This window comes from Miniopterus natalensis, chromosome 7 (genome assembly GCF_054644295.1).
Source record: "Miniopterus natalensis isolate mMinNat1 chromosome 7, mMinNat1.hap1, whole genome shotgun sequence".
NCBI lineage: Eukaryota > Metazoa > Chordata > Mammalia > Chiroptera > Miniopteridae > Miniopterus > Miniopterus natalensis.
The window spans coordinates 19,629,166-19,654,323 of record NC_142087.1 but is presented as its reverse complement, the minus strand read 5'-3'; the positions used below and the strand labels follow the sequence as shown (position 1 = coordinate 19,654,323).

The 25,158-nt window shown below is 39.1% G+C and overlaps 1 pseudogene; it reads right to left on the bottom strand.

The window, feature by feature from the left end:
* Window positions 1-23,092: 23,092 nt before the first annotated feature.
* LOC148092716 (uncharacterized) lies at window positions 23,093-24,844 on the bottom strand (annotated as a pseudogene).
* Window positions 24,845-25,158: the final 314 nt, after the last annotated feature.

Below are 25,158 nucleotides of genomic sequence, written 5' to 3'. Positions count from 1 at the left end.
GAGTAACAGCAGTACCTCTTTCACAGAGTCATGGTGAGGACTATAGGGGTGGACACATGGCACTTCGTGCCGGGCACACGGTGAGGAGCTCAGAAGGGTTGTTCCCACTATCAGCGGTGCTCTGCCCTGGGCTGTTGTTTCTCACTCTCCATTGCATCAGTCACGACCTGCTCAAATGTCATCCTCACAGAGCCCCTCCTAATCCCCTTTTCAAATAACCCCATGAATCCTCTATTCCCAACTTTTTAAATTGATGTATAATTGACATACAACATTATATTAGTTTCAAGTGTACGACATAATAATTCAGTCTTTGTATATATCGGGAAATGATCATCACAGTAAGGCTAGTTAATATTTGTCACCATACATAGTTACAGACTTTTTTATTATGATGAGAACTCTTGGCAACTTTCAAATATACAATAGAGTATTATTAGCGATAGTCACGATGCTGTACATTTTATCTCCATGACTTATTTATTTTATAACTGGAAGTTTGTACCTTTGTCTCCCTTTGCCCATTTGCCCACCCTCAGCCCCCACTTCTGGCAAACACCCATCTGTTCTTTGTATCTAGGAACTTGATTTTTCTGTTTTTTTTAAGATTCCACATATAAGTGAGATTATAGGGTACTTTTGTTCCTACGGCTTATTCAGTTAGCATAATTTAACTAAGGTCTACCCATGTTGTTTGCAAAGGGCAAGATTTCATTCTTTTTTATGGCTAAATAATATTCCTTTGTATGTGTGTGCATACCACATTTTATTTATCCAGTCATGCATCGGTGGATACTTAGGTTGTTTCTATATCTTGGTTTTGTAAATATTGCTCCAATGAATCTGGGGGTGCATGTATCTTTTTCAGTTAGTCTGTTTTCTCCAGATAAATACCCAGAAGTGACAGATGGATCATGTGGTAGTTCTACTTGTAATTTTTTGAAGAATCCCTATACTGTTTTCTGTAGCTACTGCACCGATTTACAATCCCAGCAACAGTGCATGGGGGTTCCCTCTTCTCCATATTCTCGACAAAATGTATTATTTCTTGTCTTTTTTCATGGTAGCTATCCTAATAGGAGTGAAGTTATATCTCACTGTAGTTTTGGTTTGCATTTCCCTCATGATTAGTGATGCTGATCATCTTTTTATGTACCTGTTCATTCTGGCTGAGCTTTAGAAACCTCATGGCAATTATCATTACCAAAAATTATATTGAGTATTTATTTTTTTATTATCTGTCTTCCACTCCCTCCGCAATAAGTTCTTGAAGATGGAACATTTGTCTTCTGCTGCCTAGGGGGTTGCTGATTATCTGGGAGAAGGCTAGGTCTCTGAGAGGGTGTGCAGAAAAGAAGGAGAGATGGGGGAGGGAGAGAGGACTTCTAGAGCTAGGATTCAAAGCTGAGTTTAATAAAAGTCATAAGTACCCTCAGTTTCAGTTCTACTGATCTTGGCTGAGCTCACTCATGTCTGAGGATTGCTGGCTGTCGGCTAGTCTAGGCTGGTTTTGGCTGAGGGGACTGGGATGACTCAGCTCTGCCCCTCATGTTTCTCATCCTAGAGCAGACTAGCCTGGGCATGTTCTTGGTGTGATGAAAGAGGCAAGAGGGAGAGAGAAAGATCAATCCCAGTTCACAAGTGCTTTTCCATACTCTGCTTGTGTCACGCTGGTTAACATCTCCATGGTCAAATCAAGTCACATGGCTGACACCAGATTTCAGATGAAAGGGCCCTAAAAGGTAACATAACAAAAGTATGATAGGGAAGGATTAAGACTTAACCATTTTATAATTACTGCAGATCACTTTAAGTATTGGAATATTATGACTGGACTAATATTTCATTAAAACATTTTGTTTCCTACCTTTTCTTGATATTTATTTAGATTATTTCCAGAGAGAAGGGAGGGAGGGAGAAAGAGAGAGAGAGAGATGAATCCGAAACCTGGCTCTGTGCACTGACCAGGAACTGTTGCTGATGTGTACTAGGTAAGTAGGCCTACAATGGTTGCGTCTGTATTGACCATGTACAGACTATTTTCCTTGTCATTATTTCCCCAAAGTACAGAATAACACCTACTTACAAAGCATTTGTGTCATATCAGGTATGATGAGTAATCTAGAGATGATTTAAGTACAGACAGACCTTGGAGCTACTGCAGGCTCGGTTGCAGACACCACAACAGAGCCAGCTGCATGGATTATTTTGGTTTCCCAGTGCATATGAAAGTTATGTCTACAGTATACTGTAGTCTATTGAGTATGCAATAGCATCATGTTAAAAAAAATATATACATACCTTAATTAAAGACATTATTGCTAAAAAGTGCTAACCATCATTGGAGCCTTCAGTGAGTCCTAGTCCTTCTGCTGGTGGGGGATTTGGCCTCAGTGCTGATAAAAGCACATTGTCTGCGAAGCGCAGTAAGATGCGGCGAGGTGTGCCTGTCTGCAGGAGGGTGCACTTGGGTTACGTGCAAATGCTGCACCATCTTATATGAGACTTGAGCAGCCACCATGTTGGCATCTTTGTAGGTCCTGGAGCCAACCCCCATGAATCCCGAGGGACGATTGTAACTGAGTCCTGAGAATAAGAGTGGAGGTGCCTTTCAGGATACCGAGCCTGTATGTCATTGAATTCCTTTGATTGCTTTGGATTGTTAGGAAATGTTTACAGCCTACAATCGTACAATAGCATTCTTCACGTATGTGCAACTGCAGAGAACCGTGAATATCGTTTAGTTTCAGGGCTCAGTGGTTAAAAAATAATGGTTCACCTAATTTGACATGCCTTCTTTTGAGAGGTGAAGTTACATTGTCTTCTACTTAATCTGGGTTTGTGCCTCACTAATAACACGGTGAGTTTCAGTGATAACACGGTGAGCTTACCTTCAATGGTAACTAGAAGACTGGCCATATAAAATTAGACCGTTGACGCTTTGCCCATGATCCACCTTAAGCCTCCTTCACTGCGATGCTCCTCTTCGGAGCCTGGAGCTGCCATGTAGGACGTCTGACTGTCCCGAGCTCACCATGCTCTGGGGGAGCCCAGGCCACATGGGCAGGTTATGTGAGCTCTTCCAGTCAGCAGCCCCAACTGATATCCCAGATGACAGGCAGCATCTACTGCTGGGTATGTGAGTAAAGTCACCTCTAAAAGATTCCAGTGTCACCTCTCAAACAATCCAAGCAATCTCACGTTCCTAGCTGAGGCCTGTGACACTGAGCAGGGAGAATGGTCCCCACTGTGCAGTCTGTGTTCCTGACCCACAGAAACCATGAGCATGATAAAATGACAGCTCCACATCACTGACTACGGGTGTCCCTCCTTACCTACGATGCTAACTGGAAGACTGGCCATATATAATTAGACCGTTGATGCTTTTCCCAATATTACTAATTAATATTGTGTTATCTACCATAGGTTGAAACTTTGCTATGTATTTTACTTACTCTTCTAATTAAAACATAATTCCCAGGAATTAAGTTCCATTATCTCCATTGATGAAGACATTAAGGTTAAGAAAAGTGAAGTAGCTTGTCCAATGCCACTATTTGCAACTTAAACTCTATGTCTGCAGGTGATACCAACTGGCATGTTTTGAAGAGGAACTGAGGTAGAAACAGGGAAATTGCATCAGAGTGTGTTCAGATAATTAGCAACCCCCGAGGCAGCAGAAGACAGTAGGCTGGACCTGACTAATGGTAACAGGGTCTGGACCTCTGGCAGGCTAAAGATAACATCATTACCTAAGTTATGATTCCACTCCTGAGCCCTAAGGTGAAACAAACCTGGCTACCTTCCCATGAGACTGGACGGAGGGACATGGGAGAAGACCTCAGAGCTCTCCTCAAGACCTGAAGAAATGAGTTGTTACCCTTACCTCACCTCCGACCAATGAGCTCCCAGCACAACCCCAAACCCCTAACCCATAGTGTCTTGTGATTTCGCCCTATATGATCTGTAACCAAGGGTGAGTTGGTTTGTTTAGAGCACAGGCTCCCTGTTTCCATGTTGGCCAATTCAATATTTAACTATTTTTTCTTCCTATACTGCAAATCCCTGCTTACGCATTTCTTTGGGCCAGTGCATGCAGGCAGGCGGACCCAAGGCAAAAAACATTGGGGTTCTAATAACATTAGTATCCCTGCCTAGGTCTGAAAATTAAACTGATAAAGACATATTAACAGGAGAAAAGCATATGAATTTATTTAATGTAAGTTTTACATGACTCAGGAGCCTTCATAAGGAAATGAAGACCCAAAGAAATGGTGAAACTTAAGTCTTTCTGTGAGGTCTGGTGAAGAATCCTGTAAAGATCTGATAGGTCAGGGTGTGGGCTAAGTGTAGTAAACTGGAGGAAATTTAGCAAGGCCTGTCCATTCAGATGTCTCTCTGTGTCCCCTAGTCTTCAGAAATAGACTCTTCCTCTGGATTTAGAGACAGCACTTCTCACAAGAAGGTCTTACGACCTGCTTCAGGGGAAGGTCAAAAAGTCCTTCATGCATATTCCTTTTCTCATATTCCTTCCACCTGAAATATTCAGCATGCCAAAGTGCGATATTCTGGAGTGATGTTCCTGAACCCCATCACCTGTGAGATAGCTTCCAGGGCCACATGGTCCTGCACAGGGGTGGTGTCTCTCCCCCTGTACCTTTCAGAGCCGCCACCTAGAGTGTTGGTAGTGGTCAGACACTACACCCTCCCCTCCTCTTTCAGGTCCTTTAAGAGTCTGTGACATTTATCAAACAAAGATGGTTCCTTTCAAAAGACAATAGCCTCCCTCACTGAGAAAAGGGGTGAGTGAGAACTTGATCTTCCTAATATCCTGCCTTATTCTCCTAAGTAGATTCTCCAAGGGGATCCAGGGTAAGCCAAGGGCTTCAATGGGACAATTGGGCAGCTGGAGGTGGAGGGAGTAGGAAATGGTACCCAGGGCATCTGGTATTTTCACTTAAACAGCCAAAGGAAGTGTTGATAAGAAGAGGCCTTTCTTTGTCTGCCATGCTCCAAGCATTGCATCACCATCTCCAGAAGCCGCTGCCTTATCTGTGCCAGATGAGAGTTTGGGCAGAGGCACGAATCAATGCCAGGAATGGGTGTGCGGGGAGCATGCACTGTAAGTACTGTGAGTATAAATAGAGCTGGAAGAATAACCTTTTTGTGAACTACTGTGCGGTAATCCTCGGAAAGCCAGAAAGCTAGGATGGCTTCAATGGGCCTTTTATAACATTAAATGCTACCCCTCAACTGCCCTCCTCCAAGCACAGGGACTTGCTTGCTAAAGTTACCATTTTTAATGCAAATCATCATAATGGCTTGATAATTATTTCAATTGGCATTTCTGAAGCCATTCAGTCAAAGAACAGGCAGGGCAAAGCCCTTGCTAATCTTCCCATCTTTCCTATCCCCTGGGGTTGAGGTGGAGTAACACAAGAAAGCCCCGAAGCCAGAGGGTTTCTGAAGTTTATTCTTAATGGACCCAACTCTGTCTCCCTGTTACTCTATGAAGTGAATTCGGCCCAAGTTAAACAAAGTAGCAAGAGCATAATATTTGTGGTGGCTTGAAAGGAGAGGAGGCAATGACAAGCATCCCCTTCCTCCCCGGCTTAGCTTTCAGATCGGTTGGACAGCGTTTTAACAAGTTGTTGTTATTATTGAGAAAAAAAATAAACATTGATTGAATGCTGTGATAGGGTGAGTAACTGTTCTAAAAATGTTTTGTCTGAGAGGGTCTTTTTCAAAAACATCTATTTAGGGTTTTTTTTTGCTTTTCATAGAGGGTGAGTTTCTAACTTTCACGGGCTCTTAAGTAGTGTACAATCTGCATGGGGCACAGGAAAGAGAGGAAGCCCTGCTCTCCTGCTAGGGTTTTCCTGCCTCCTCGCCTCACCCCTGTTTGTCATGATTAGAGTCAGGCAGCCGCTCAGAAATGAGAAAACTAAAACCTGGCTGTTTAATGTAGGTGGAGCAGGGCTGGAGAGAATGGCAAACTGCGACTCCTACTTGGAATCACGTGGCTCCCAAATTAGGCAAAGAGAACTGATGCGCATCAGCAGCGCTACAGTATTTCTCTGTAAAGTGCAAACCTGGCTGAGTGTCACCCATTTGTGAATGCATGAGGCTGCTTGCTAAACAGATAGAACCTTATTTTACCTGCCTCTAGGTCTACACTTACTCCTTAAGCCCATCAAGGAGCCCTGTTTAGAAAGATAGCTTTCTGACTTATTTCTTTGAGACTAACACACTAGCCAGTTCAATGGTGAACTAATTGGAAAACATTAAATTAAAGTAGTTCTTTGTCCTTGCCTAAATAGATAATGGGATGCTGGACATTATAGTTTAAAACTGTATTATGTTTTAATCCCCTAGATGGCTCAGTGGATTGAGCTGTTCTCCAAATTACCCCATACCAGTCTTCTTTTACCACCAAAGTGAACAGGTACAGCAGAGGCGTTTAAGTTTTCCAAGATTAGTCCAGACTAGACTATTCTTAACCTGGGGTCCATGGACCTCCAAAGGGTCTGTGAAAGGAATTCAAGGGTTCTATAAACCTGATTTTTTTTTTTAATGACATCTTTATTTTTACCGGACTCTAACTGAAATTTAGCATTTCCTTCAGTTACTGTTATAGGCAGCAAATTGCATATCAAGGGGACCCCTGATTCTGCCATACCATAGAAGCTTGTTGCAAATATCTCAGAATATCATTTAAGCACGCTTTGAAATTATAATATGATATGTTTAAAATGGTTATTTATAATATATCAATAGGCACATATATATAACATTTTAACATATCACATTTTAATATCTTGATGACCATATTTCAGTGTAGTTGCTTACTTTGTAATTCTATGTAAGTTTTTTTATACATTTAAAGACATTATTCTGAGATAGGTACATAGGCCCATGACACTGAGAAAAGCTAAGAACTCTTGGTAGCCTCTAATGTCACTATTGATAGAGCAACTGGATTTATTTTATAGGGCAGCTATAGAACCCTGGCCCATGGTGAAGTCAAAGCAAAGAGGTCCCAGGCAATGGAAAATCCTAACAACCAGAATGCGTCAGGAGAAATTTGAATGGACCAATTTAAGTGGTGGTTCTTTTGCTTCCTCAATTTACATTGTGCAATGTCAGAGTGACAGGAACACAGAACCAGATGGTTCTGGAAAGCAAATGACAACTACATGGCCATTGTCAGTTTGATGCTTAATTAGGTAGCAATTATTTGAGAACAGAAAACAATATTTGGTAATACTGCTTATATAGGAAAAATTGGCCCACTTCTCACATAAATTCATCTGTCCTGGGAGCATCCATGGACTTTAAAGGGACCTCCATGCTTAGATGACTTCAGTGGTATGTTGAACCAAACCAAAGTGTTGATGAAAAATAAAACTTATAAACCAAAACCAATGATAATTTAGGCCACCGTGTCTGCCTTTTCCTAAGTAAACCACTCAGATTGTGGGGCAAACACTGCGATTTACTGACTTAGGTATGAATGGTACCTTAAAGAACTCCTGTGTCGATTGTCTGTGTAGAACCCTTTGTGGATTACCTAAAAGTATGAGTGTGTACATAACGCAGATTAGTGATTATGGCACACTACCCATCACACATTATAATGGATGGAATCACTGTCAACAATACCTGATAGCACCAGGGATCAAGCAGGAAAGAAAACTGAATTTGAGAAGAGTAAGACCACTCATATGGAAGGGCTGGGACTACAGTAGAGAACATTCACCTCACCCTAAAAAGCACAGCATCACCCGAATCCTCCCCAGGGTTCTATATCAAGAATGCTGGCTCACTGTGGCCACATCTGCCAACTTAACAAGAAACAGTGGAAATAAAGGTTTGGTAGGAAGCCACCCAATGTTTAGAGTAACCCCTAAGTTGCAGTTCTTTTAAAACTCTCTTTGTGTTAAGCAAATATATCGAAAGGTTGAACCTTAACAGCTGAGTCATAAACTCTGCCTTACAGAGGCTGCTGAATCGTCCAACATCAACCAGATTGGGAAAGAGAATTTGTTCTCAGCGCTCCCTTCACAGCGCCTCGCTCCACGGCTCCTCCGAGTACACCATGAGTCAAAATAAGACTTCCCTCCTCTCAAGGTAGCTGAAGACATCAATACTTGAAGGAAAAGTATTTGGTTAATCTACTTTCTTGGAAGTTGGACCTTCCAGAATTTTATTTAAAAGAAGAAAAAAAAAAAAGAAGGCAGGGGAACAAAAGAAGCACTAGAAGTACAGGCAAAGCCGCCAGGATCACTTATTGGGGGGATTCTCAGCAGTATTCCAAGAGTGTACAATGTGTTAGTTAATTGGGGGATTTGGGGTGGCTGATGAAATTTCCATCACTTAAATACAATTCACAGTTAGCTGCATTGCAGCTCAGACCCACGAGGAGGATTAGGAGGAAGGCGCCGTCATGGCCACAGTGCTCCGGCCACACGGGCGACCCGGCTGTGGCAGGCTGCTGCTGAGCCTGGCTGGAGACACCTCGCGGCTCCCCAGCACCCTCCGTAACTCTCCGGCCTCGGTTGGGTTGGGTCAATGGAAGCCACACACACACAAAAATCTTCATGGGGAAGAGAGAACATAGATCTTTGGTGGTCATTCGCATATCAAGGGCCTCAAGTGATATAGGATGGTCCCCTTTGCAGCTCGAGGCATTTGCTGGGTCCCTGTAATTGCGTCCCTTCTTTGTCACTTCAGGTCTAATGGTTCTCAAGTCATCCTTGCTCTTTCAAGCTCCTGGGGTTTCCCTTAACCACAGTTGTATAAGTTCACACAGTCAGTGTTTCATGCTCCATTCACGTACTCTGTCTGAACATGCCATGCATTTCTGCCAGGTCCCTGAGGACACAACGGGGACTTATTTAGCACATGGTAGATGTATAGTATACATAAAGGGTGGGGATCTAGGTTTGAACTCTAATTTCATTTTTTATCGCTGTTCGAGCTTTCATTTATGTTATAAAGTGAGGTTAAAGAGCCCACCTCAAGGAGTTATGAGAATTAAAGAGCTAAAATGGTAGTGGTGATGAGTACTTTATTTATTTTGTCAAACTTTGTGTGCATGCTACTTGTATTCAACCAGAATCGTAGTGCTTCACAAATCCATGAAGCCTCTAGAAATGAGGCTCAAAGTTATTAAACAATTCTTCCACAATGCCTCCCCCCAAATCCATTCCTTTAATTGTAGTGAGCTCTATACAAATGTTTACTATGTGGAATAATGAAACTCCTAACTAATGTTTATGTGTGCTCACATGTACACTGATTAGGTGCCTAAATGGGCTCATGCAGCATGTAAATGCTGCCGAAACAGTACACATAGCATGACTATTTTGTTTCTTTTTTTAAAATCCTTACCCAAAGATATGTTTCATTGATTTTAGAGAGAGAGGAAGTGAGAGAGAGAGAAACATTGATTGGTTTCCTCCCACATGTACCCCGACCGGGGATCGAACCCACAACCTAGGTATGTGCCCTCACTAAGAATTGAACCTGCAACCTTTTGGTGTATGGGATAACTCTCCAACAAACTGAGCCACCCAGCCAGGTCTACTTCCTTAAAACTAGGTAAATTTAGGAATCTGTGTGTGTGTGTGTGTGTGTGTGTGTGTGTGTGTGTGTGTGTTTTCAGATGAACCCAATTTTGATAATTGTTTAAATAGATCATGTGACGTTCATAGTTAAAAAGACACACACAACTCTGTGGTAAGTGTAATCAGAATGTAAGGATATGGCTGATAAATGATTTCACGTTTCCATGAATTAACAGATAAAACAGCAGCTCCTTGTCCATAGCCAAAACTCAGTGATGCTGTTACTTTTTAAGGGTAGCTATTGTGAGAACTGAGAGTGGATTAGAAATGTCTTTACCTTAACTATTATCTCAAGCATTATCATAGCTATTAAGATAGATGGGCAATGCTTAACTCTTTAAATTCTGATAGATGGGCAATGCTTAACTCTTTAAATTCTGTACACTGTTCATGTGAGCACAGTGTAGCTCTGGGAATTCAGTGATCCAATCAGCATGCCTCTGGCAGTGCTGTCTTCTTAGCTGAGCTCTATGTGAAGCACAGCCACGTGGAGAGACACATGAAGAAATTACACCTCATCTGCATTTTGACCTGGAAGTAAGATGTGCTACTTCCTCTCACAGTTTATTGATCAGAATCAGCCACATGGTCCCAGGGAAGAAAAAATAGGCTATGAAATATGAGGGAACTCATAGGTATGTGGAGAAAAATTGAACATTAAATACTGCTGCTATGTCACATACCCAAAGTAATTTTAAAGCCTGTCAATAAATTGCATTAAATGTCATAAGGCAGGCATACAGAGGGTGTTTTGCCACATTTTATGTTAAAAACAAAAGCTATGCATGACTTCTATGAATTGGAAAATGGGTCTGGGGAATGATTTGGTGGCCACTGGATCCCTTTCTTGGTGCAGAATTTTCCAGCCATCATTAGTTAGGGTACCTGTTATGTATCATTATTTCTCAATAGAGTTCCTCTTAGAACACAGTCTTTCTATAGGCAAGGTTAATTGATGATTGTGTTTACTCTTATTATTAAAAGATAATGCACAGAGTTTCAGAATTCATTCACAGGAAGATCTTGAAAAATCTTTTTGTCCATCCTCTGAAATGAAGATAGAACACATTTAAGTAATGTTAGGTAGAAAATAAAATTTCAATCAAGATTTTCAGAGAGGCGATTACACACTTTCCCACAGTAATTCGCCTTGAAATGGAACAACTTTATCAGTCTGTTTCTCAGATCCACTACAATGTTTTCTTTTGGTTTTGATCTCAGAGTAAATGAGACACAGTTGATCTCTATCCTTGCCTAGGATACTTTTTCATCTTTGTTTTATTTCATTTATTCCTATGAATCATGTTGGCTCCATGTAGCCTTTTCTTCTCCATGATTAATTGCCCTTGCTCTTTGAGCCTCTCCCTCTAGATTTACATCCTTAGGCCTTGATCATCTCTGCAGCTCTTTCTTCCATCCTCTCTAACTCTCCCATTTTGCTATTTTACTGTAGAACCTAGGTTTTGTATGGCAAAGCAAGAATGAGTACAGATTACTATTTTCTGGCTCCTGTACACTACAGTTACCACACCTGTAGCATCTTTTACAGGCGTTAGCAGAGCGCTATATGTGAAGACCTGTAGTATTCACTTAGGACGTTAATTCTGCATAACTAGATTCCACGTTAAATATATTGCCTTTTACCTTTCCCTTTATTTTTGCTTTCCAGTCCATTTGGGACCTCTCAGCTGTATAACCTTGGGAAACTGTGTGGGATATTTCTGGCTGAGAGTAGAAAGAAAATTCTCATGGGAAAGTAAATCCTCACACGAGTGTCAGCTGGACTTTGGATGGTGAAGAAACTCAGATCATTTGGATAAGCTCTGGATGAACAGATAACATTTTGGAGGTTTATTTGAACTAACTCTGAACTTCCAAGCATGCGTGGCTCATCTGTCATTGAGTATCCACGAGGCTAATAAGTCTATCTGTCCTAATTTCACAGAATATCTTGTTGCGCTGCATTCAGACAGTTGCAGTCTCGAATGTGAACTTCAAAGTTCCTGCAAACCATATAGTGCGGGAGGAACAAAATAGACTCCGGGAAGCGGTTCAGAGGCTTGTATCCTATTTCAAAGCCATCTTTTCAACTCTTGTGTTGCGTAAGTCAGAGTTTGCTCTTCCCCTTTCTCCCTGGTCCTTAGCTGAGCGTTGAGCTCATTCTGGGAGAGTATCTAAACCATTAATTGACTTTGAAGCCAGTGCAACTGAGGGAGAACACGGACTTGGCAAAGTCTGTTCCTCAAGGCTTTTAGAGTGTTTCCTCAAGTTTTTGAGATGTATACATCTGTATAATTCAAAAGCAAGGTGGGACGTTACAGATCTGTGACGAGGCAGAACTTGCACCAATTTGGCATTTAAAAGTTTCAAGTGGATGTCTGAGAAAACATAAAAAAGACCCAAGGCCCTGGGCTTATATATCTGGTCCAATTTATGTGACATTAAACAAGATTTTACTTTCTTTTTACCTGTTTCATTATTTATAAATGTGTTACAAGGATATCTGTCTCATATCACATCACTGTCTAAGGCACTCATTATGTCAATGCTTTATCATTAGTTTTCTTGTAATGAATATTTTGGGAGGTCTGGTGGAGCCCATGAAATGTTTCTAAGAATAGTCTCTTAAATTATATATATAATTTAAATATACATATATTGAAAAATTATTCATTCCAATGGGTTAAATCTGAAAAGAAAGAAATATTTAAACTATCAGCTGTCAAAGTGTGTATACACATTTTTGGGATGCCCTGTATATGTATATACATATACATATATTGCATATATAACTTTACAAAACAAGTTTTTGAAAGACAGTTATCTAAATGTAAGAAGATAAATTTGTGATAAGTAATATATGCCTCTGTGTTATCACATAACTTAATAAGGATCTCGTGGTGCATCTAATTACTACCTTAAATTTAAAAATGTGATGAGGGTAAATGATGTGGAGAGACAGCTGCGACAATTGTAATATAATGGAAAAGTGTCCGTAGTTTCTACTGATGACTAAGGACAGCTCCTGCCATTACTACTGTGGTTTATTATATTCATAATTGAAGGAAATATTACATTTCAACATAGAATTTAGAGTTAAAATTTAGTAAAAGTAAAGATTTTTAACTCCAAGTTAAAAAATAGTTGTCATTTGATTATTGGAGATCTTAGAGGTCATGAGTTTGGTTTCTTTTGCTTCAGATGATGAAATAAAACCCCACAGTAAGTCTGCAGGGTTACACACCTAAACAGAAACATTCGTCCTCAGTCCATTTCTCCAGCATCTCCCTGCTGCATTGACATGGATAACTTTCTTTACCCCCCATCTTTATGTAGGTTGATTAGGTGAGGACAGAGCATCTGGTTCATAGGAGGAGGTAAATCTCAGTGACTTTCCAATGGACTAACTGGTTTGTTCACAGTTTGTTTCCCCCCAAATCCGTTTTCAAGTATAGACAGAACAAGTTACCTTGGAAACGCCTTCTTCCGTTGGCTGGTGCTGTAGCTACCTATCATATCTCCCCCCATTCCCTCCCCACAGCAGTGACTGAAACACAAGCATCACTTAATTGGTAAAAATATTGGTCTTATAACTATGAACATTAATAATATAAATTAATATAATAATGTGAATATTTATACCAAGATAAGTGTGTTAATAAGATTATTTTCTCTGAGCCAGGCCTTCAGAAAATACCTCAGAAATTTAAAGAAATATTATATTTATAACTCTTCCGGTGAAATGTTAATAGTCTAAGCATTATTTCTGTTCAGTTTAGAATCAGAAATGTCAATAGCTATTAAAACTATTAGCTAGAGATGATTAGTTTTTCATTCAGGAGACCTATTAGTTCTCACCCTTACTGCTGTAGTTTACCTATGGCTGTTGATAGTATAAAACATTGGCACTGGCACAGCAGCATGATACGCAATTTCAAAGTTTAATTCTGATTTTTTTTCTGGCTTAAGTAAGAAGCTTGATGCCACTAGTCCACAGATATTTTCTTCTTTATTTTTCTTGTAAGCACATCCTCTTTCCCAATTCCAGCATGTACAGTGAGCCTTTTGGATGATGTATAACAAAGCTTCATCCATGAAGGGGTGTACTGTGTGCCTGTTTTGTCAAACACACTGCTCAGATCTGTTATTTGTTCCTTTTTATATGGTCCCCTAACTAATTTTAAAATGTTATTTCCACAAGAATTGATAAGCTTTACAAAATTCTAGACCCCAAATATAGCATTTTCTTGGTAATATAGATATATGTCTGATGGATTTTTAGGAACAACCTTTTACCCCCTATAAGCCAGATTTATAAAGAGACAAAATTGGGGCTTTTAGATAGCTCACATATACAAAATGAAGGCTACCTGTGCAGTCCTGGAAATAAGAAAGATGTTTTGTGACCTTGGACATGTTCTTTCTCACCCCTGGCCCCGAGCAGGCACGAGAGCAGAGTCCAACTGCACTGTTCTTCACGTCTGCACGGGGCCAACTTTGACGGGTCCTCATTCTCGCAAAAGATTATCCCAGTGGGCACATCTTACAAATATACTTATTAAATTTATCACTTTCTAATGTATAGGGCAGTGTGACCAACTGCCCTATAAATTTTTTCTTAGCTACACACAAATGAAAAAAGTAATCTTTTTTTTTTTTTTTTTGCATTTTGATATAAGTGGTCATCACACCAGAAGAAAAATAATTACCTTGTTATAGCTACTTCCCCACATGGGTGATCTGCTATTCTGGATGTATTATGATGTAAATACTGGAGGAGAGAGCTTCATTTATCTTCACGCCTAACATCACTACCTTAATAAATTTTGGGTGACGAGAGCAAGACACATAGCAATAGCATGTTGCAATATAATCTAACTTCATCCTATAAATCATTTTTCTCGATGATTTGTCCTTAAGGTGTCTCATGAGTGCACCTACTATTATTACACAACACCTCATGTCCTGTTCTCAGCTTTCCATTAGGAATTCACACATCTATTCCCACAATAGCTGTGAATTATATGATGGGACAAGGTGTAATAGCCTGTCATTGGAACATGAAGAGAACATTCGTTTGACAGCTGACATTAAGCCCAAGGTGTTTTATTTTCTTTTAGAGGATACAGTCCAGACACCATAAAATGATTAGCAAAAGAAGGAAACCTGGTTTGAAAGATATATTCCTGGCATTTGTATGGAAAGAACAAGGTTGTCAGTGGAAAGCCTTCGGGCATGAAATAGCTAAATAAGTCACGGATTCTGCATTAGTGTTAGAAAGGCTGGATGTGTGTAATAGTACGCTCCCTAGTTAAAGGGATGCTGTCAGAAGCATAAGTCCCCATACCAATGAAATGGAAGATCAGCTCACTCTGTTATTTGTGTTTCTGAAACTCTGTCCCTGCATCCTGTCCATCTGGAATTGGGAGTGACTTCTGCTTGCAGGGCTCATTGGAATCCATGGTTTTCTCCTTTCATAGTGAGTCTGAAAGGTCCAGCTGACCTCTTCCACCTGTGACACTCTGCTAAATCTGGTCCTTTATGCTTTATAATAATTGTGATCACTTACACATACTTATTACAAACCATGAACTTTTAAGTGCCTGGTAAATACCCAAGTATATAATCCATATGAAATAATGTTATTTGTGCCCTTATTTAAAGAATCTGAAGTACACAGGCCCAAGTCAATGCATTAATAACCACCTCTTTTCCAACCATCAACATGAATTTTTGTGTATTTTAAAACACAAATATATAGCTCCAGCCAGTGTGGCTCAGTTAATTGAGTGTCATCCCAGGCACCAAGAGGTCTCCAGTTCAATTCCCAGTCAGGACAAATGCCCTGGTTGTGGATTCCATCCCCAGTAGGGGGAGTGCAGGAGGCAGCCGTTGGATGTTGCTCTCTCATTAATGTTTCTATTTCTCTCTCTGTCCCTTTCTCTCTCTCTAAAATTCAGTAAAAACATATTTTAAAAAATAAATAAAACACAAATATATGTCTTTAATTTGACCAGTCTTTGAGATACTGGATCATGAAAATTTTCTGAGGCGACTGTGGAAACACTAACCTTTATATCCAGGACAAAGAAAAGTGAGTCACACACACAAATCAACCTGTAGGATGTGGGCCAGAAGAGAGAACTGGTGTAGGATCCTTAGAGGAGAGAGTCTCAGCAACAGCAGGGAGGGGAGAGGGGTCAGTGGGATTAGTAAGTAGTGTAAATATAATGGAGAGACCAGTTCAGTGCAAGAACCGTTTCAGGAGTGTGACAGAGGCTACAAGGACCAATGCTGCTGGTCCACAGACCATGCTTTGTAAGTAAGGCTGAAGAGCAGTGGCTCTGAAAGTGGAGCCCCCAGAAGCAATATATATTTTGATAAGCTCTGGGGTGATTCCGATGCACCCAAGTTTGAAAAGCTCTGATCCAGGTGATAGAGGCATTTATGCTGCTAGTACACCAAACTCACTGTTCCTCGTTTATTAATGGTGAAAGAAGGCAAAGGTATCAGGTCTAAGTCAATTTTCCTCACTGAAGAACCTCTTCTTGAAATCACTTTAATTCCATCATAAAGAAGAATGTTATTCACCTCATCTAGTAGAGAGAGAGAGAGAGACGGGGACTGCTTTATTTTAGCAGGACATGGCCCCCCTGTGAAGATAGGACCCTTCTTTCTTACAGTTCAATTGCTGTGGATTTCATAATTATGATTCAACAAGATACACACTGAATATCAGAGGGTGTATCTTAATGAAGAAGAAAAAAGGTATATTTATAAATATTATATTTATACATAATATTATAAATGCAATATAAAGTATATTATAAATATATTATAAATTATAATATATGAGGGGCCTAGAATGTTAGTTTTCCTTTTTATGAAGCATCCTCTGAGGGTTTCTTCATCCTCAAAAGCCTTAGTGGAAAATTGCAATATTGGCAAAAGTTTCTGAAAAAATATTTTGAGGCTGTTTAGTTAGACCACAGTCCAAAATCAACAGAGAGATAGGTTCCTTCAGGGCCCAAATTCAGATACTACCTCAATTAACCCATTGTCTCATCTCCAAGGCTGCTGAGAGAGGAGAGGGACATTCAGGAAAGGGGCCCAGATCACTGCTAGCATTCATTTTCATAAAGTTCACAAAAAGGTAAGGAGCCTTAGAATCATTAGCAGAATTGAGGAAGAGACAAAGAGATGCAAAAGAGCCCAAAGCCTGTACCCAGGAACCCCAGGTTCAAAGTCTTCAGAACTTTGGAGTCTTGAGGAATTTTTCATATGGGGAACAGCTGTGGATTGACCCAGGACCACCAGACGCAGTAGATAATCTCTTATAGACATTTGTCCATTTCTATGAAATATTCAGGCTTATCAGATAATGGTATAGATGGGCTCAAATGGGCTCATTTCTAATTTTATAACTACTTTGATCATAAAATATTCTTCTATCAACCATTAGTAGCCGTCAGTCAGAGCAGTTTCCTAGCTGATCTCTTCATCTTAACTATGGTTTTCCAGTTGTCCAAGGAAAAGTGGATGGGCCACAGGTCCAAAAAAAATCATGCAGGTTTTCCATTATGAGTCAATTTTCCCTTTGCTTCTACTCAAAACAGGTTGTCTTCTTTTGTTAAGACCTATCCTCCTTCATCTACTGTGTGTCTGTGGAATCTTAACTGTGTTTTCAAAGCAATTTAATCTACAGAAGTAAGGATTCTGTTTTTGAGTGGACGGTGTCATGCTACAAGAAGGCAATTACAATTTTATGAGACACGAAAAGTAAATTAATCAAATGGCAAAAGTTATGATTCGGAGAAGTGAGATGGTCCTTCTGACAGATTGTATTTTCCACAGATTAAAAAAATATATTTCCCATATCACACACTCTTACAGTGAGACTTCAATATCCCTCCTGTTGAGAGGTAGAATTCTGTGTTCTCCCTTCTTGAATGTGGGTAGCTCATGACTAAGACCAAAGTGAAGTCATGTGACTTATAATGCTACTTCATAAGAGGTTTCTTCCTGTTCTTTTGGGACATGTGTTCTTGGAACACAACCACCATGCAGTGAGAAAGTTCATGTAGTCACATGAAGAGCACCTATGTATGTGCTTAGGCTGATAACCCCAACTGAGAACTCAACACATTAACAACCAGACAGGTGAATATGTAATCCTTCAGATGATTTGACCTCTTAAACATCCAGTCACCCCCAACCTTTGAAGGTTCCCAATTGAAGTCCCACAAATCACAGAGCAGAAACAATAGCTTGTTGTGCTCTTTCCAAATTCCTCACTTACAGAATCCATGAACATTGTGATATGCTTATTGTTTTATTAAGTGGTCTGTTATGCAGCTGAGAGAGTCCTTTTCTATAAGGCATAGACGTATACCCACAAAATGAGTTTATAGGGAGATGGTTGACATTTACCGCCTAGAAGGTTTTCTTTCTCCTAATATTCCTTATACCTCCCAAAACAAAGACATTTCAAATATTTCATGTTGCCCCATTCCTTTGACTCATTTTTAGTTGTATAATGTGATTGCAGTCAGTGACCCCAAAAGGCAGTAAGGATCACAGATCTTATGGTTTATCTCACCTCCAGTGTGCTTTTACCTTAAGGCACACTGATGGTAACCTACCCAAAGTAAAAGGCGCAAGTCCATTTACAAATTGAGATATTCCAGATTCTTTGCAGGACCAGGCTCCCTTTTGGAATGTAGGTTGTATAGGATGGAGTGGGCCTTAATTAAGGGGTGGGCTATGCTCTGACACAGTGCAGTTTCCTCCTGGTCTGTTTTTCTTCCCAATCTTTATCCAGAACTATGAGTGCCAAATAGGCCATCAGGAGTTGTTCAATGTCTGATGTCCACATGTTATATCCAGACCCAAGTTGTCAGGTGATTGGAAGGAGATGTTATAAAACCTAGATTTTGTGTTTACATTTAGCTCCATATGGACTGGCATGGATATTTCTCTGGCATAATTTGATCTTTCACATCTGTGAAGCAGCAGTGAGCTTATTGTCTGTTCCCTGGAGATCAAGACTGGTGGAGATGTTTGGATAGCAATCAAAGGACTATTTTGGATACCTTAGACTTGAAAAATATTTAGGGGCATCCTCTCTGTGCTAACACAATTATTGAAGAAGAAGATGCAGTAGGATACAGAGAAGTTTATAAATGTGTTTGTGGGAAATAATAGCAATGGTTTTTAGAAGTAATTACTGCTAAACACCCTCCACTCCCAGATATGGATGGTTCTGGCTAATGTCAGAGAGGCGTGGGTCTCATTAAAGCACCAGGAAAGACTGTAAGGAAAAACATGAGCGAGGAAAAGAGGAAACTTGGAGCATTTATAAATAAGATATAGAATCATGGTCTCTAAACGCAGAAGGAATCTTTGAGTATAATGACAGAGGATTTGCCACATCTGGGCCCATCCAAGTGTGGTGCTAAGGCTTTCTTCTCCACATGAGTATCAACACCTCTTCATCAAGAGCCCTATCCTCTGCTTTCAGATGTTTGCAAATAACTGGGTTCTTAAAAAACAATGTGTTCCCAAGAGGCTGTTGGCATGGGATTCAGCAAAATTTCAGAACAAGGCCAAGTACTTTTAACCTAAAGAAGCATAGGCCAGCGGTTGGCAACTTTGATAGGCCCTCACCTATCTTCTTTGGCCAGATGATGTAAGTTCATATTTGATTGGCTGCGAGAGGATCTGTAGGCATTGGCTGCATTTCCACCCCACCTTCCAGAGCTAGCCATGAAGAAAGGCTTCATCTGGGAGCTAGTTTATCAAGTCCTCTTGTTGCCTTTGGGCCATTACCCCATCTCCTTAGTCATTGATTTCCAGGTCTGCAGACTAGCAGCATCAGTATCAGCTGGAAAACAGTGAGAAATGCAAATTCTGGAGTTTCCCTCCAAATTTGCTTCAGAAACTCTAGGGTTGGTCCCAAGCTGTCTGTGTTTTAGCAGATCATCCAACTAATTCTCACACATGCTAAAGCACCACCTTTTTAATGTCATGCATGATCTTCTGTAAGCCTAGGTGGGCCTCATGGATTGGGTTTGGGGGAAGCGCTAGGAGCAGGTTCTCAGCCTCTCCTTCCCTACATCTTCTGTCTTCAGTTCCCAACAAGGCCTACTCTATGGAAGCTTAGGAGCCCAGACTGAAAGTCAAAACAAGTGAGGCCTCTTTGTTCTTTTTCTTTTTCTTTTTTTTAAGAATTTTTTAAAAAAATTTATTGATTTTTAGAGCAAGAGAGAGAAAGGGAGAGAGAGAGAGAAATATCAGTTTGTTGTTCCACTTATTTATGCATTCATTGGTTTCTTCTTGTATGTGCCCTGACCAAGAATTGAACCTGCCACCTTGGCACATCATAGAGGATGCTCTAACCTATTGAACTACCTGTCAGCACCTGTTCTTTTAATAATCCTAATTCTCCTTGAGATAGTGTGGTTTTATCTGACTCAGAAAGAAAGTTAGTAAAAAACAAGCACAGAAAAATTAAAAAACAAAACAAAACCTAGATATTATTTTGAAGGGATTCAGAACAAGAGATTCAGAACAAGCCTCCCCCAAATGTGTCACTTTGACATATGGACTATTTTGAGCTGAAGACAATCAAGACCTGGTTGATTCAAGAACTTTTACCTCTCCCTTAACTATCTAAAACAATTTAGATAAAGACCTGGTCCAGAAAGAGAGCTATTACCTTAGGTAACTTTTCATCTACATGACCTGTCTGTATGGGAGGACTAACGTCTAATTACCAAACATCTGCTCTTATCAACCTGTGAATTACCCTCCTTCCCTTGGAAGCCCCTGGCCTCTGTCCCATTCCTTATCTCAGGATGGCATATAAGTCTCATTTGTTCAACTTTCCCTTGAGTCCCATATCTATAGGGCCTTCCACAAGTACTTAATTAAATTTGATTTTCTCCTGTTAATCTGTCTTATGTTAATTTGACTATTAGACCAGCCAAAGAACCTAGAAGCATATAGAAAACATTTTCCTCCCCTATAATCTTACCATGTGATGAGATATTAGACAGACTACATAGTCCATCTAATTTAAGGTTTTATATATATATTTTTATTTTTAGCAGATATATCATGTGTGGGGAAAATATACCTCTATATAAAGAAAAACAAGTAAAATAAATTTTGCTATGCTTTGTACTTAGTCTTCAATACTTATATTAATAATCAAGATGATATTATATATGTTTATTTATATTAGAAGTTATGTTCTTGATTTATCAGTGTTAAATCATTTGTCCTAATGCTTCCATACCTCTAGAATATATAAGAAAATAAGAAATGAAGTACTGCAACATCTCAGAGCATCAAAACTATTTCATTGACTGTTTTTAAGCTCCAGTCATAAAAATAAAATAATCAAAGTTTGCACTTATACTTGCACTTAAGTTGCCACCTCCTGTTAGCGATAGGTCAATGTTTCCTCAAAAATTATATGCAGACACATTGAAATAACTCTTGGTTCAAATGTTTATTTTATCTTTTTATCATATAGAAAAGAAAACAGGATATGTGAGTGTGTGTGTGTGTGTGTGTGTGTGCGTGCGCACGCTTACATGAATGTGTGTCTCCAATCTCTTTTCCCTGTCATCTTTCTCTTTGCTTTCTTCTTAAAAACTTGTTTATGTTGCTTCCACCCTACTAAAATTAAGCAGAATAAGATAAAATAAGAGACTCTTCCCCTGAATCCCGTTCTGAGACATCTGCTCTAACTCTGTATGTTAATTGAAAAATGTTAATGTGAGCTATTTTAAGTCTTAAGAAAGCCTATTGTACAGAAATAGCTTCTTATAATTATTTTGGTTCTAAATAATATTCTACTAACTAAGGTTGTAAATGTATTTATTTGTATGTGTATGTGGTTTATTATTTATTTATTTGTCTTTTTTTAAATTTATTGGGGTGACATCAGTTAATAAAATTATATAGGTTACAGGTGTATAATTCTATAATACATCATCTATATACTGTATTGTGTGTTCACCACCCCCAGTCGTCTCTTCCACCTCCCCCCAACCCCTTCCCTCTGGTAATCACTATATTGTTGTCTGTGTCTGTGAGGGGTTTTTTCCTTATTAATCCCCTCACCTTTCTTACCTCAAGTTGCAAATTTAAAAGCCGCATTATTTTTTAAATGTCAAGTTCAACATTCAAAGCTTCTGTTTAATTCATAAAGCTCTTGTGAAAAATTCAACCATCTGCATTTGTTAATTCACAAATATTCAACTAACTAAAGTTTATCATAGAAATAGTCACAGTGATTGGCCTCATTTAGTGAAATACCTTTAAACATTTTAAAGTACAATCAGTCCTCAATTAAACATATTTAATTGAATTACGTCTAATGCATGTAAGGACAAATTTGCTTACGTAAAGCAAAGTGCCCATAAATCCTGAAGTAACTCTTTGAAATCTATGAGCTCAAAGTTATAAATAAGGTGACATGAGTTCTCTTAAGCATTCCATTACTTTTTAAAAACAATTAAATTTTATTACACCTTTAAATATAAAATTATAATTTTAACATCCATTATTCATTGCAAGTTGAAATGATAAAATTGCAAACTACTTTATATGCACAGGTTTTTCCTAAATTTAACAAGAAAAATCTCTATCAAAGGATCTGATTAATTTCTTTATCTTGTTATTTAATTTTAAGTCTTCTAGGTGATTTTGAGGTGATGTACTCAAATAATTAAGATGCATAATTTTACTCCTTGAGACTGTTGAGTAAAATATTGGGACAATGAAATAATAGGTAACTGATAAGAGATTCCAGACCAGGACACAGGACTCAGGAGTTACACAATTTCAGGATGAATCATCGGGAGCCACAGGTGAATATACTATTTCCTTTCTTCTGGTTAATTTCCTTTTTCTACATGAACATAAACCCCAAGGTCCATGTGATTCCACTGGGACTGTATTTGCTTCTCTCATGACTTGGACTATTTTTTTCCAGAAACTAGTCACAAACATTTATTGGTGTTTGTTTACAGAATTTCAGTTATTCTTCCATCTTTAAAACTTCACATTCCACAGTGAGTTTGTGCATAAGTAAATATTTTCTTATATATTTTCTATAAAACAATATTACATAAAAAACATAAGTTTTAGTATATCAGTTCTAGGTGAAGATTTTACCTTCAATTCTGAAGCTGACACATCTCCATAGAAAAACTCTACCTGATGCAAACTCAATATGTGTTAAAAATATTATTTATCAGAATACAATATTTTAGTCTAATCTTAATTTTTTGATGTTTAATGAAGTTCGCTTGGTGGTAGAGACTTTTGTGTTTTTCCCTGAGTGTTCTCAAGTTTTTAATGAAGCCATCTGGTTATTCGGGACATTGACAGAAACTATCTTCCACATCTAAAGTAAATGTAAAAGCATAATATTCCACAACTAGCCCCACTTGGATGAAGTACAGATTGGGAAATTTAGACAAGCTAGTGTCTACTAGAAAAGGAAATAGTTACAGCTAACAATTTGCCAGTCTATGTGACATGAGCTTCTTCACTGTGAGTTATAAAGGATGAGTTTCTATAGGACTTCCCAAATTTATCACATGAAGGGTTTTCTCTCTAGTGTGCATTTTATGATGTACTTGAAGAGCTGCCTTGCAGACCAGAGTTTTCCCACATTCATTACACTCATAGGGTTTCTCCCCTGGGTGTATTCTCTGGTGTGCATTAAGGTGTGACATTTGGAAAAAGTTTTCTCATACTTATTACATTTATAGGATTTTACATCTGTGTGAACTCTCTGATGTGCTCTGAGGTTTGAATTATGGGCAAAAGGTTTCCCACTTATATCACATTCATAGGGTTTCTCACCTGTATGAATTCTCTGATGTACACTAACATATGACTTCTGGGAAAAAGTTTTCCCACATTCATTACATTCATAGGGTTTCTCCCCTGTGTGAGTCCTCAGATGTGCTCTGATGTGTGAGGTCTTGGACAAAGTTTTCACACATTCATTACATTCATAGCATTTCTCTTCCCATGTGAATTCTCTGATGTGCCCTGAGGGCCAAATTATCAGCAAAAGTTTTCCCACATTCCCTGTATTAATAAAGTTTTTCCCCTTTGTGAATTCTCTCATGTCCACTGAAGTGTGATTTTTTGGAGAAGATTTTCCCACATTCATTATATTCATAGGGTTTCTTGCTTGTGTGAATTCTCTGATGTCCACTGCAGTGTGACTTGTTAGAGAAAGTCTTCTCACATTCATTACATACATAAGGTTTCTCCCCTTTGTGAATTCTCTCATGTCCCTAAAGTGTGATTTCTTTCTTGGAGAAGGTTTTCCCACATTCATTACATTCACAGTTTCCCCCTGGTGTAAATTCTGATGCATTCTGAGGGCTGAATTGTGGGTGAAAGTTTTCTGACAGCCATGAAATTCATAGGGTTTCTTACCTGTATGAATTCTCTTATGTGTTATGAGGATTGAATTATCAGCAAAATTTTTCCCACAGTCATTACATTCATAGGGTTTCTCCCCTGTATGAATTCACTGATGTGCACTGAGATATGTCTTCTTAGAGAAAGTTTTCCCACATTCAATACATTCATAGCATTTCCCCTCTGTGTGAAATCCTGATGTTCTTTGAGCTGTGCCATCTCAGAAAATGATTTCCCAAATTCATTACTTTGATAGAATTTAATCTCTCTGTGTGTTCTCTAGTGTACTAAGAGGGGTAGATTTCTTGCAAGATGTTCCACATCCATTGTTATCACAAGGTTTTGCCTTTGTGTGAACTGTCAGATCTTCACTGAGGTTTGACATCTGACAATGTTTTCTCACATTTTCAATCAATTGAGATTTTGCTTCTCAACAGTTGTCAATTTGGGTCAAATAAACTCATAAAAATTCTTTACAGGTTTGGACATTTCTTACATTGACAGTTTATGTGAGAAATTCTCACCTTAAGGGTGATAGGAGATTTGTTTTTAACTGTGGCAAATCTAATTTATATTGATTTTTTTTTTATGTGAATAAAAACCTGATAATATGCTTATTGTACTGATGGAAACTAAACCCAATATGTCTTTTTGTAAAAAACACATTTTTATTGATTTTAGAGACAGTAGAAAGGAGAGGGAGAGACAGAGAAACATTGATGTGAGAGAGATACGTCAATCAGTTCCCTCCAGTACATGCCCCAACTGGGGATAGAACCCACAATTTGGGCATGTGCCCTGAGTGGAAATTGAATCAGCAACTTTTAGGTGCATGGAATGGCACTCAATCAACTGAGCCACATCAGCTAGGGCCCAAACCCAATATGTCTTACGGAGAAAAGGCACAATATTAGCTCACATAATAACAAAGTCTTAGAACTGACTTCAGGTACAGCTAGATCCAGGGGATTATGTATTTTCAGGACACACTGTCACTCTGCCTGTGTTTCTCAGTTCTCTTTTTTCTGTGTTGGCTTCATTTCCATGCAGATCCTTCTAATATTTTGCCAAG